General features: G+C 41.0%; 1 pseudogene; it reads right to left on the reverse strand.

Annotated features, from left to right (window-relative positions):
- Positions 1-14,018: 14,018 nt before the first annotated feature.
- On the reverse strand, positions 14,019-14,119 carry LOC122124338 (annotated as a pseudogene).
- Positions 14,120-14,164: the final 45 nt, after the last annotated feature.

Genomic DNA, 14,164 nt, shown 5'->3' on the forward strand with positions numbered 1-14,164 from the left:
CTGGCCATTTGATCTATAACGCTTCTTTGGCTGTTTGGCTGATACTTTTCAAGTTGGGTATTCTGGTACTTATAGCCCAAAGCAACCCGACTGGGTAAAGGATTTATGAATATATAAGGCATCTTGGCAAGCTTATCCCTTGCTGCATCTGAAACTTTAGCATAATGTTGCTTTGATAAATTAGAAATTATCATTATTATGCAATTGTGAGACATAGATAAGTATTTAAATGAATACAACACAAACAACGAGAAAGCTGTTTCATTAGGCCAGAGAAAAAGCAGCTTGTAATTATTCTGGATTCTTGCTGCTTTCTGCATGAATACCCAGAGGATAGGGCAGTCATTCAGGGTGGAAGTTCTCTCTGAGGAGAGAAACAAATGTAAAATTCTGGAAAGGCCCACAGTATAAACATGAAGAGCATTTTAGGGAACACTCAACTCATGTGGGGGACAACTGGGGCTCTGGCCTGCCTCACAATCTTTCATTCCCACTTATTTTGGTATTGGTGCCTCATTTTCCTTTGTACCACTCTCTCTACCTCATTGTCATCCATTGGTAGAAGCTGTGCAGGCATCACATCTGCTCCCTACCACTAGCCCCAAACTTGGACATATGCCTCAGGCTCATCACTCTATCTCACAAGAATGGAAGGAAAATCTTGCATTGCCAAAGGGACTCTCCATGGTGGCGGCACTAGAGATCTCCAGAGAGGGTGGAATCCCCAAGGCTTGATTCTAGGTGCTTTCCCATGGCTTTGCCAAGGGCACTCTGATTGTTTGATTGTGGTTTGGTGTATCTATTAGGGGCTTATGTCTTGGAAGTTGGTTCTCAGAGCAGTAATGTTGAGAGATGAAGTAGAGGAAGATGTAGCACCACCCTGGAAAGCATTAAGTGGCTTTTGTAGGACCCCAGTTAATTCCAGCAAGACTCTCTCCCCTCTTGTTAGCTTCCTGTTTCATCAAGTGTTAACCCTTTTGCGCGTGCGCATGCACACACACACACACACACTCACACACACACACACACACACACACACACACACACACACCTACCTGCCGTGATGCTATCTTCTATGATGTAAGGTAGCCATGAGGGCCTTCACTGGAACAGAGCGACATCAGTGCTCTGCTGTTGAATCTAAACACTGAACTAAAAGAAAAAAAGTATCTTGTGTCACGTATTTTGTTATACTAAATGGTAACTGGGCTAACACTGTTCTGTTACATGCCAACAAACATCTTTGTGATTCGTGCCACCAAGAGATCCTTGAATAATTCCAGACATTTATGTTTATGTAGTAATTACAGCAATTGTTTTCCATAAGCATGGATAGATAGATAAACCTGATACAAATCTATTTCTGTCATGAACCTAAAATCATAAAATCAATGATTATAAAAAGCTTCTTGGGGACTAAATTGTATTTTGTTTAATATTTATGTAGCACTACTGCTTGCAAGGTATCACTTATCTGTCTCATCCTCCTTATGATCATCTACCAGTGTCACTGTTCTGTCTCCTTTACAGATTTTGAAACTAGGAAGCTTAAGTAACATGTTCAAGGTTGCACAGCTAGTAAACATCAGAGTTGTGTGTTGTCACAACAATGTAGACAGTCTGACTTGAGTCTGTGTTCTTGTCTGCTGTGTAAAACTGGCTTCATTAGGAATCTGAGAACTGAACTATTAACTCCTCATGAATGAAATTAGGTATATGTGAAAGCATCATAACAGTAGGAGTTCTGCCAGGCCTGAACCAGGAATATTAAACAGAGGTATCTGAAAGCCCCTTTGGGTGTCAGCTGTATTTTTATGAGCCAAATAAATATTGCTTAGGATTTCCTAGGGGAAAGGGTGCTCATCTGAGTAGTTAGCAAGCATGAAGCAAGCCCGAATGAACACCTGCTTCTGTTTTTCTCTCCCTGTTGCTAGAGAGTAGGTGAATTGCTTGGATCAATAAGCAATTGTAATTCACACTAACTAGAATTAATTATAGAATTTTTACCTTTTTAAGCTTATTTCCATTAAAATTGCCCCATAAACCTGGAATGTTTAGAAGTTGTAGAGGAAAAGGAAGAAACTGAGGATCAGAGCCTTATTTACAGTTGACTCAGCAATGAGTCATACCCTCCTCAGCATGAATTTTCTCAACCTACCATTATTAACTTAATAAATATCTGCATAATTATATACTCATTTACTCCAGGTGTTGAGTACCTACTAAATACCAAGCAGCATTCTGGGCATTCAGGAAAGGACAGTGAACAAGCAGACAGAACCTCTGCCTTCACAGTGTGGTATTCTAGGGGGGGTTATAACTGCCCACCACACAGCCAGAAAACCCTAACCAGCTACCTGTGAAGGGTCCTGAGACTTTAGGGGAGACATTGGTTGGCCTGGTCTTTCCAGAGGTGCCAGAGTAGAATATTAGTGGCCGAAGAGGTGTCATCTGCTGGGAGATAATGAAGATTTGTTACTACATGTCTAAGATTTCACAAGCAGACCATTTGCTTCATGTATGCATTTCAGAAGTTTGATGGTGAGCTTATTACCATATCTCAGCATCTCTGAATGGAGATATGTTTTATAAGACATTATCTCTTATTAAAACTGTCAGCATGGGTAGTGGTCAAAATAGGTTTATGACCTGGATGATGTTGAACTTGACATGGATCTGTGTGTATGTGTGTATGTGTTAAGATCCCTATTGCCCTGATTTATAGCAGCAACACAGCCAACAATTACTGAATGTTTCCCAGAAACTTCAGTCCCCAAGCCTTGTAAAAGGGAAGATGTCAGTTGCCTGCCTTCCTTCTTAGTAAGAGTCAAATATCAGCCGGGTGCCGGTGGCTCACACCTGTAATCCTAACTACTCAGGAGGCTGAGATCTGAGGATCTCAGAAGCCAGCCTGGGCAGGAGAGTCCATGAGACTCTTATCTCTTAGCCACCAGGAAACTGGAAGTGGTGCTGTGGCTCAGAGTGGTAGAGTGCTAGCAAAAAAGCTGAGGGACTGCTCAGGCCCTGAGTTCAAGTGCCACAACCAAAAAAAAAAAAAAAAAAAAAGAGTCAAATATGAATCTTTGGGTGCTTCTTACCTGGATGGATTTTAGTATTCAGTTGAACCAAATTAGAATAAGTGCTAAAATAGGTACAAAAAAAATCACTTGACCAATGTAGGCTTTCATAGACTTATCTGGGGGAGGTTCTAGTTCAATCAAGGTGAAAATAAAACTATCGCAAGTATATTGTAAAAGCTTTAGAATTCCTAGGAGAGGCTCTAGAGCAGGGGTGACAGAGTTATAAAAAGCCAAGGCCAGTGAGGACTTTGTTATGGTTGGGAAAATAATTTCAGTAATTGCTGCAGTTGAATTAGGCTAGGAATGAATAAGGACTAAGATTGAAGAGTGTCTTCTATATGGAAGGCGTTCACTTGCTGGCATCGGACTGTCCAACCACTCTGCACTTTTCCTGGGCAGCTGGTGAGGGCAGCCAGCACTCTTGTGGCAGTGTATTCCTGAAGGTCAGTGCCTGGGCTCAGAATGCATACCACATGCAGGGTCTTGGTGGAAAATGTGGAAAGAGTAAGTTTTACCATTCTTCGCTGTCAAAATCCAACATGGCCTCATGCATGCTGGGCAGGCACCCAGCTTGTCTTTAACTCTGATTTTGGCTCGTTGCTTTTGAGGTAGAGTCTTGCTCCCTGCCCGTGCACAAGCAGGGGTATAATCTACCTATGTTAAGATTCTGGGTAGTTAGGATTACAGGCATGTATTATCCAGGAGTCTCATGAGCATTTTTCTTCCCAGGCAGGCCTGGAACTATGATTCCCAACAACCTCAGCCTTCCATGTCGCTAGGATTACAGGCATGAGCCACTGGTGCCCAGCTTCATTCTTTGATGTATTAAAGTGACAACTTTTTGATTTTTTTTTCTATTTGGTCATACTCCATTTGTGAATGATTAATGAAAGACATAATCAGTCTACTACTCACCTGCAATGGTTAATTTTTTTGTTACACCTTACCCTTCTGTGATTAAATATTGTCAGCTTTATGAAAAGCACTAAAACACCAGGCGGTTTTAGAACTTGGGTTTATTTGACTATCTATAGGATGACTAACTGCTCTTTATTGCATTTTTTCCTGCAGTATTGTCATTGAACTCAGGGCCTGGTGTTTGCTAAGCAGGTGATCTCCCACTTAGGCCATTCCCCATGTCCTCTTGTACTTTATGGCAGAGGATGTTGGGGGAATACAGAAGAAGAGAAGAAGGAAGGAACAGCAGAGTGTGGCACAGGACTCATCATGACATCAAGAGGCTGAGGCTGGAGGATTCAGAGATTTTTTTTCTTTTTCTTTTTGGTGCTAGTCCTGGGGCTTGAACTCTGGGCCTGGCCCCTTTCCCCCATTCCCCCCCCCCCCCCCCCCCCGACGCCTCTGTTTTAGCTCAAGACTAGTGCTTTACCAATTGAGTCATAGCACTACTTCCAGCTTTTTCTGAGTAGTTTATTGGAGATAAGAGTCCCATGGACTTTCCTGCCTGGGCTGGTTTCAAACCGCAATCCTCATATCTCAGCCTCTTAAGTAGCTAGGATTACAGCATGAGCCACTGGTACCCAGCTAGATTTGGTGGTTTCTGTGTATCCAAGGATAGCTTGTGCTTAGGATACTTAGTAATACCCTGATACAAACAAACAGGAAAGAAGGAAAGGAAAAAGAGAAAAAGGTAAGGAAGTTAATATATTAAAGGCCTCTGTCTGGAAAGCTAGAAATGAAAACACAATTATCCTCATGTTCATGTACTTCATCCCCTTGGATACTCTCAATGACTCTGGAGGTATTCATCATAACGTGGTTTACAGATGAGAAAACTGAGCCCCAGGGTGGACTCTAGCTGAGCACTGGCTGAGTCACAGATGCAAACCTGGGTCTGTCTGACTTCAGAGTCTGAGTCTCCCATTACTACATACTGCCCCCACAGGAAAGCTTTAAAACTGGCTGAATACAGTGATTAATTACCAACTCAATAGAGACAGAACCAGTTCCAACATGGAGTATCATTCATTCCTGGGTGGTGCTGTATGTATTGTGCCTGATTTTGGACAGTATAAGTTTTCACTCTCATAACATGAGTTGTGTAGAAGAATGTAGGCTTGTGAAATATAGAAACCATGTGATGTGTGAGTTATTCTGTGTTACAGACAAGATAGAGAATAATGCAGACAACTTTGATCCTTCCAACAAGACCACTTTGTAGATTATCGAAGATACTAGATTTGAGCACATTCTCTTTTCCATTGCTATCTTCATATCCAGGTTGAAATAGAAATGGATTCTTGATTGCAGAGACCATGTGAAATCCTGTATGTAATCATTCATGCACTAATTCCTCAAATCCATAGTTATTTTCTACTAAGTACCTGGCAATGTTCTGGGTACTGAACGCACAAATGTGGAGAGCCAAGGCCTTTGTCTTTGGGAAGCTGGCTTTCAATGGAGACAGTCGTAGGGTTGCCAGACCTAGAAACAACTACAGGCAACTTGTAAATAATGCATAGTTAGGTTAAAAAGCTATCTCTGTTATACTGAAATTGAATAGAACTAGGCACCATGTATTTGATCTTAGGCAGACCTGGAAACACACCATTTTAGCAGAAAAACAGCTGCTGCATCAGTGGACTTGCAGATATGATTTCCTAGCCAAGTGAAGGTTTCTTTATCTGGAAGAATGAAGGGAAGTTTTACAGAACTTATGATTGACTTAGGTGGATGGAGTGTCTCCTAGCTGATCTTAAAAGAAAAGCAATATTTGCTAGTCAGAAATGGGGAAAGAAAGTTCCAGAAGGAGGGAAGCACATAGTATTTGAAAATATATTGGGGAGAGAATGGGCATTGGGGGTGAGGGAGTAAAGATAGAATCAGACAGATGAATGACTTGAAACTTCATCCTATCCTCAGTAAGAAACCATTCCTGAAGCAGATTTGGCACATCTTTTTCCTCACTTTTAAAAATATAATCAGACTTTGCATAAGCAGCCTGTGGACATGGTCTAACATTTCTGAGAGAAAGAATTGAGCAGAAAAACTACAGGCAGCTTCCCATGCACCCACTTCTTGATTTCTTTTTAATCCTCTTTGAGGTAGGCAGGAGGAGAAAAGAGGGAGGGAGGGAGGGAGAGAAATGGCGAGAGGGCACTCTTTTTTTTTTTTTTTTTATGAATTCAGGCTCATGTTTTCCTTTCCTTCTGAGAACAGTTTTCACCTCCTGTTTAATGTAAGGTGATAAGACATTGCGTTGTAAAAAGCATCTGTTTTATACACACAAAAATGATTAGATGACCTGACAAAAGGGCAGGCAGATGATTTGGATGGCTGGGTTTGGGAAGTAGAGGGCAAAGGAATCTTGGCAAAAGTTACATTCTTGCTGGCTGGCAGATTCTCACCTGGCTGCTTCAGCCTTTGTAGAATTGTCTGGAAGAAAAGCCCCACCCATTCGACTGAGGATGAACCAGGATAGCCTTAGACCAGCAGTGGCTTTATAGAAATACAGAACATTGCTGAAAGTCTGCTGTTCTCTGGCCTTTCACTCCTATGCTGTTTCGTAAAAGCTCTGGGAGCCAGGCTGTAGCTCAGTAGTAGAGCATGTTTTACCATGTGTGAATTCCTGGGTTCTATCCTCACAAACATGAACATACACACATACACAAGCAAACCAACCAGCAAGCAGCAACATTTAAAAATCCTAAAGAGAAACAGGAAAATGAAAGCTCCCTCTTTTTTAAAAAAAAACTAAAATCGTTTCAGGCACCAGTGATTCATGCTTGTAATCCCAGCTACTCAGGAGGCTGAGATCTGAGGATTGTGGTTCAAAGACAGCCCAGGAAGGAAAGTCCATGAGACTCATCTCCAATAAACCACTAGAAAACCGGAAGTGGCGCTGTAGTTCAAGTGGTAGAGCACTAGCCTTGAGCTGAAGAGCTGAGGGACAGTGTCCCACGCTGTTTAAGCCCCATGACCAAAAAATTAAAATTAAAATTGTGAGTCATTATGACACATTTAAATATTAACAGAGTCCCAGATTTTCAGAAATCCTTCTTCCTGGGAGAAGGGGCTAGGTTAGCAATTTTCCTGACACTTGTATCCTCTCTTACAGGATGGTGAGGTGGCTCATGCCTGTAATCTTAGCTACTTGGGACTCAAGTACCTCTACTTTCTCAAGAAGAAAGCTAGCCTGATCTCATCTTAGTCAATAAGGCTGACATGGTGGCAGGCACCTATAGTCCTAGATATGTCAGAGATCACCCATAGGTAGAAGAACCCCGATCTGAGGCTGTTCCTGGGCAAAAGTATGAGACCCTATCTGAAAAATAATTGCAGCACAAAAGAGCCTGGGGGTTGGCTCAAATCACAGAGTATCTTTCTAGCAAGAGTGAGGCCCTGAATTTTAACCCTTGTACTGCCAAAAAAGTAACATTGTGGGGATTTCAACCCTCTGGAGTTGCAGAAATAGAATAATGTAAACACTGTCTTCTCCCAAACACACACACTTTGAGACTGTGACTTGCTGTCTCACCTGCGTTCATCTCAATCTATAGAACTATTTCTAAGATTTTATGTTATTTTTAATTTAATTTTGTCAAGGTGATGTACAGAGGGGTTACAGTTACATATGTAAGATAGTGAGTACATTTCTTGTGGAACATTGTTACCCTCTCCTTCATTTTTCTTCCACTTCCTCCTCCCCCCCCCTGCCCCCTCCAAGTTGTAAAGTTCATTCACAACATATTGTATTGTCTTGTGAGTATCACTGTTGCATTGTTTTCCCTTTATACTTTGTTTCACCATTTTGTTGTTCCCCTTCTCTAATTCAGATAAATCTCTACATAATAATACACAGGGTATCAAAATCAAATACAGTTGTCACTGTATTTGACGGAATAAACCATAGGGAGAAAAAAAGAACCAAAGGAAAAGTTAATGTTTTTCAAACAACATGGCCCTAGGACACAAGTCACGATCTGGCCCTTCCCTGTAAAAATGAATGATGTGTTCCAAGGTTGCAGACCTTATTTGGAGAGAGACTGACTGGGTTCATTTGTTTGTACAATCTTGGCCTATATGACTTTTTTCTTTCCCACTGTCTTTGTGTTTACCCTTATGTCAAATGAAACTTCAGTAAAGACTATAGCACAAATTTAGGGCTGCTGTTCCAGTTGTTTATTTGGGATTCTTGGTTATCAAATGGGCTGTAACTTACATTTAATTAATTAATTAATTTACTTATGAATGAGACAGAGTCCTACTATGTAGTGCTGGTAAGCCTCTAATTTGTGATCCTCCTGGCTTGGCCCACAGATATGTGCTACCACACCTGGAACCACTGATTTTTTTTTTTTAAAAATGAACCTTTGATATACATTTAAGTTAGTGCGATCAGAACACCTGATTTTTCCATGAATCCCTTGTCTGCATCCCCCCTAACCACTAATCCAGAGCTTCTAAGAAGGGTTTGAAATGTGTATTGCTGACAAGCTCCCAGCCAGTGCTTGTGATCCTCATCGCATCCTGTTTTGGAAAGTCCCTACACGAGGCCATCCCAAGGAAAATGAAGCCCCCTTGCATTGGTGTTCAGTCTTGACTCATTAGAAGCAACAAAAAGAAAGGTATTGTGTGTCCTGAGCCTACTATGGAACTACTATATAACCAGTCAAGTGCCATGAAACAGTATTTACCATTATCATAGAAGATGCACTTTGATACTTTGTTTTGTTTTAAGAAAATATTACATGAAATATTACTGAATTATGTCTCAGTTGGAAAGTATTTGATAAGGATATATTTGGAAAGCATTTGATAAGTAAAAACTTCATTAGCCAAAAGCATAACTCAACGTTAAACAAAAATTAAGGAAAATAAACATTAAGGCAAAAAAATCAAGTTACATTTCTCCCTCTCTTTTCTTATTACAATAAAAGGCCATTATATGGCCAATAAACACATGAGGAAATGCTCAACATCCCTGGCCATAAAGGAGATATACAAATCAAAACAACATTGAGATTCCATTTCAACCAAGTTAGATTGGCCAGCATTGAGAATTTGAAAAATAGCAAATATTGGCAGGGATGGTGAAAGGTTGGGGAGGAACCCTATTACACTGTTGATAGGATTGTAAACTAGAACAGCCACTCTGGAAGGCAGTTTTGGGGTTCCTTAAAAAACTAAGTATAGAACTACCCTATAACCCAGTGATACCACTCCTGGGTATCTACCCAGAATACTACAACTCAGGGTACAGTAAAGACACGTGCACATCCATGTTTATTGCTGCACTGTTCATGATATCAAGTCACACAAACAGCCCAGATGCCCTACACAGTTGACCAAAAAATGTGCTACATATATACAACGGAATTTTCCTCATCTATTAGAAAGAATAAGATTATGTCACAAAGGGAAATGGATGGACTGAGATGTCATAAAGTACATCAATCTCAGAGAGAGACAAACAGCACATGTTTTCTCTCATATATGGAAGCTAGATCTAAAATACAACTAGGCATTACAGGTCTCTATGAAAATACACACAAACTGACTAAAGGATGGTAAACTTGGGTGAGGAATCCAAAGGTGTAACTCCTCAGAGCAACTAAAGTACTGTTTATCAAAATGAACACTAGGAAGCAGAAACATGTTTTGGGAGTGGGGGCAGAGGAATGGAGGGCGGAAGAGCAAGTAAATGCAGTCATTATATTCAATGTACATTATGTACAAAATGAGCTATGTAACTTGAGGGTAGGAATGGGAGAAGGAATAATGAGAGAGAAGGCTAAGAAGGAATGACATCAACCAAGAAACATGGTACTTATAACCTGACTTATGAAACTAACCTCTTTGTACAACTATTAAGTAATAATAAAAAAAAATATGGGGGAAAAAAAGCCATTATAAAAGTCCAGGCCCTGGTGCTCTTGGGCAGTGAAGTCACACGAAGACCATAGCATCTACAGGGGTGATGAAAGTTTCATTTACAGGGAATTCTCTTGGACTCTGAGGCCTGTTCTTAATGAGAAAATGGCAGGCAAGGAGGCAAGCTCGGGGCCTGCCTGCTCCAACATGCAAACAATGTTGAGACGCCTTAGGTGACCAGTCATTCGGTGAGTCACCTGTCACAGCTTGGCAGGAAACTCACTCTCCACCCTGTTCCTCCTTTCCAAGGCTGTGCTTTCTAGAGGGCCACTGCCTTGTAATATTTGCCTCTGGAGCACAGGTCCTTTTGTGTAATTTGCACACACTATGTGCTATTGTTTGTCTCCCCAGGACTCTTGTGTTGGAAACTTAATCCCCACACAACAGTGGAGAGAGGTGATTAGTGGATTAATGTTGGTACAGGGGGAGCTGGTTTGTTATCTTGAGAGTGGGTTTCTTATAAAGGCGAGTTTCATACTCTCCTGCATGTTCGTGTACCTTTCTGTTGGAAACACATGACTCTCCAATGTCAGAGAATGAATAGACACACACAAGACAAAGGAGTTCTTGTTAAGGCATTTTGCTTCTGTACAGAAGGGTTCACTGCCACTCTCTCCTCACACACAGGGGTTTCTATCCCAGCCCAAGCTGTAACATTGCCTCTTCTTGTGGTTGAGGAGTCAGGCTCACATTTACTTTACTCTTGGTTACCAGGGTGATGGAGTAATACAAGGAAGTTAGAAAGCACTCCAACCATCAGTAAAAAGTTCCTACTCAAAGGGGGGTTTCTATCTTATCTCCACTGGCTGGGAACAGGTATGCTGGTGGTGAAAGTTGGAGTAGGTGGGTAATTTCATTGGAAAGTTCCCACTCCGAGGGGCCGGGTGGGGGAGAGGAGTTCTATAACTTTGTTGGTAAGGACTCATAACTTTGGCATGGCTGGGCTGGTTACAAATAACACAGATGATAGTTGAATTGAAATTGAAATCAAGGCAGCAAATAATTCCAGGAAATATCAATGCCAGAAAGTATCAGTACAGGATGAAGAGTGACTTACAAAATGGAAAGATTTTGGGTGGACAGAAGATTGCTTTTCTCACACTCTTTCCATCCGCAACCATGGGGTGACATAGGTAAATGACCCTGGACAGAAGTCAGCCTCAGTGACACATATGTATCCTTTCCTTATTAATTACTGTTATTTCTGTTATAGCAACTCATCTATGATACCACACACCAGCAACACTAAAGCTCCCTGTATGGAAATTAACCTCTTCGTGGTCACCAGCTTATGATCATTTGCAGAGCTATAGAACCTTTTACTCTTGGCTCAGAGTCAAGACCAGGCTTGTGGGAAACAAATGCTGGACTGGAGCAAGCAGCTGGACCCCAAATGCAGTGCAGTCTCCACCTGTGTGGGGTTACGACCCCATTTAGGGACAGGGATCTGAGCTTGAAAGATATAAAGCGCCACTAAAAATATGATTCTTACTTAAAAAGAAAAAAACCCCAAAACATTCTTGGGGAACCAAAATGCTTTTTTAATCTTCAATTTTGAGTACTGCAATTTTTGTACAACTCTCTCTCTTCTTTTCCTCCCTTCTCTTCTCTTTCCCTTTCCCCTTCCCTACTGTCTCCTCTCCTCTCTCCTCTCTCCTTTCTCTTTTCCCTCTCCTCTCATTTCTCCTTCTGTTCCCTTTCCTTCCTTTTCATTATTTCTCCTTTACCTTCCTTTTCTTCCCTTCCTTTCCTTTTTTCTTTCCACCTTTCCTCTCCCCCTTTCCCTTTTCCTCCTCCCTCCCTTCCCTTTCCTTCCTTTCTCTTCCCTCCCATATCTCTCTCCCTCTCTCTTCCTCTCTCTCCTACTACCTTCCTTTTTATTTTTCTTCCTTTGACTTTTTTCATTGTTGAATGTGTGTATGTGTATTTGTGTGTGTGTGTGCATGTGTGTGCTAGTGAACTCTAAGTAGCTCTTGTTAAAGTGAGGACATTAGATGATATATATATATATATATATATATATATATATATAAATTAAACCCCTTAATTAAGTATATAACTGATAGAATTTATTTTTCAGTCATGGGGCTTGAACTCTGGGTTTGGATGCTGTCCCTCAGCTCTTCAGCTCAAACAAAGCAAGTGCTCTACCACTTGAGCCACAGCACCACTTCCGGTTTTCTAGTGGTTAATTGGAGATAAGAGTTTCACAGACTTTCCTGCCTGAGCTAGCTTTGAACCAGGATCCTCAGATCTCAGCCTCCTGAGTAGCTAGGATTACAGGCATGAGCCACTGGCATCCAGGTAGAATTTTTTTTTTTATTGTGAAAATACTGTACAGAGGGGTTACAATTACATGGGCAAGATAATGAGTACATTTCTCATCAAGCATTGTAGACTCCTCATTTGTTTCCCCTTCCCATCCCTTTCCATCCATCCACCTCTCCGGCCCCCACCCGATCCTCCTCCCCACCACCAAAGTTGTAAACTTTGTTTTTCCACATAACAACTTGTACATCTCATTGTTGCAATGGATCCATCCGTATCCCTATTTAAACGATTTGTTTTTTCCCTTCCCCTCCACAAATTATACCAACCTCAAATACAGTGAAAGCAGGGGTTATACCATGGGGGAGGGACATACAAAGCACAAAGAAATAATCTTATAAATGTGTTAGAAACAGTAATCTGAAAGAAAAAATTTTGAATACATATCTTAGGGTTCATTTCCCTAACATCAACTTACCTGACCTTTTCTGCTTGACTCAGACACATACTAGTTATTGCAAATAAGGGAAACCCTGGGACCTAAGTTTCTTTGGGCCTGGCTTACTTCACTTATAATTTTTTCCAAGTCTTTCCATTTCCTAACAAATGGGGCAATGTCATTCTTTCTGATGGAGGCATAGAATTCCATTCTGTATATGTACCACATTTTCTTGATCCATTCATCTACTGAGAGGCCTCTGGGTTGGTTCCATATCTTAGCTATGGTAAATAATGCTGCAATAAACATAGTCGTGCTGGTAGCTTTAGTGTGGCCTTGTTTGTGAGAGCTAGAATTTTTTAATGACACTATTGTACATGCTTACTACATTATTTTTCTTAAAATTTTGATCACAACCTTGGCATGACATAGCCCATGTGCTAATATGAATTTTTCTGGATATTATGCATTTTTTTGCATTTTTTCTTTTCTGTATAAGAAAATAGGGATAAAAAAGAGTACCTCTGAGACTGGGGATATAGCTCAGTGGCAGAGCACTTGTCTAGCATGCATGTGACCCTCGGTTTGTACCCCAGCGCTGCATGAAAGAGGGGGGGGTGAGTGAGGAAGAAGCATGGTACATGAGTCATTGAGCAGCTCTCTTTCTAGATCTGTTCAGTGATATCATTGGCAGCTTAAAATCTATCAAGTATTCAAATTGCCAGCTACTACAAGCTAAAATTTATTTTTTTCTGAGAAAGCTAGCTCTCAAATGTGGATCAGTGCAATGCTTTCAGGTATTGTAAAAGTTAACAAGGTGATAAATGCAAAGGATTTTTGCATATTATTGCTAGCATAGAATCTTTATATATGCAAGCATAGTTTTATTGAACTTTTTAAAATTTTTGATTGAGTCTTTTTAAAAGACTGTGGGCCTGGGCGCTGTCCCTCAGCTCTTCAGCTCAAGGCTAGTGCTCTACCACTTAAGCCACAGTGCCACTTCTGGTTTTCTGGTGGCTTATTGGAGATGAGGTTCACAGACTTTCCTGCCTGGCTGGCTTTGAACTGTGATCCTCAGATCTCAGCCTCCTGAGTAGCTAGGATTATAGGTATGAGCCACCAGCGCCCAGCTGAATTTTTTTTTTGTCACTGTAAAAGTGATGTACAGAGGGTTACAGTTACATAAGTCAGATAATAAGTACATTTCTTTTTGAACAGTGTCACCCCTTCCCTCACTGTCTCCCAGGCTTTCCTTCCTGTCTCTTCCCCTGCCCCCAAAGTGGTGTAGTATATTTTCAACATAGTGTCTTATGAGTATCACTACTACATTTGTTAATTTTTAAAATATAGAGTGCTTCACAAATTTGCATGTCATCCTTGTGCAGGGGCTATGCTAATCTCTGTATCATTCCAATTTGCCAAAGCAAACATAAAAGATGTAGTTCAGGCTGAGCCACCCATGGCTGGCTTTCTGTTATTAAGAGGT

The sequence above is a fragment of the Dipodomys spectabilis genome, unplaced genomic scaffold (assembly GCF_019054845.1).
Source record: "Dipodomys spectabilis isolate Male_0828 unplaced genomic scaffold, ASM1905484v1 ptg000006l, whole genome shotgun sequence".
In the NCBI taxonomy this organism is placed as follows: domain Eukaryota; kingdom Metazoa; phylum Chordata; class Mammalia; order Rodentia; family Heteromyidae; genus Dipodomys; species Dipodomys spectabilis.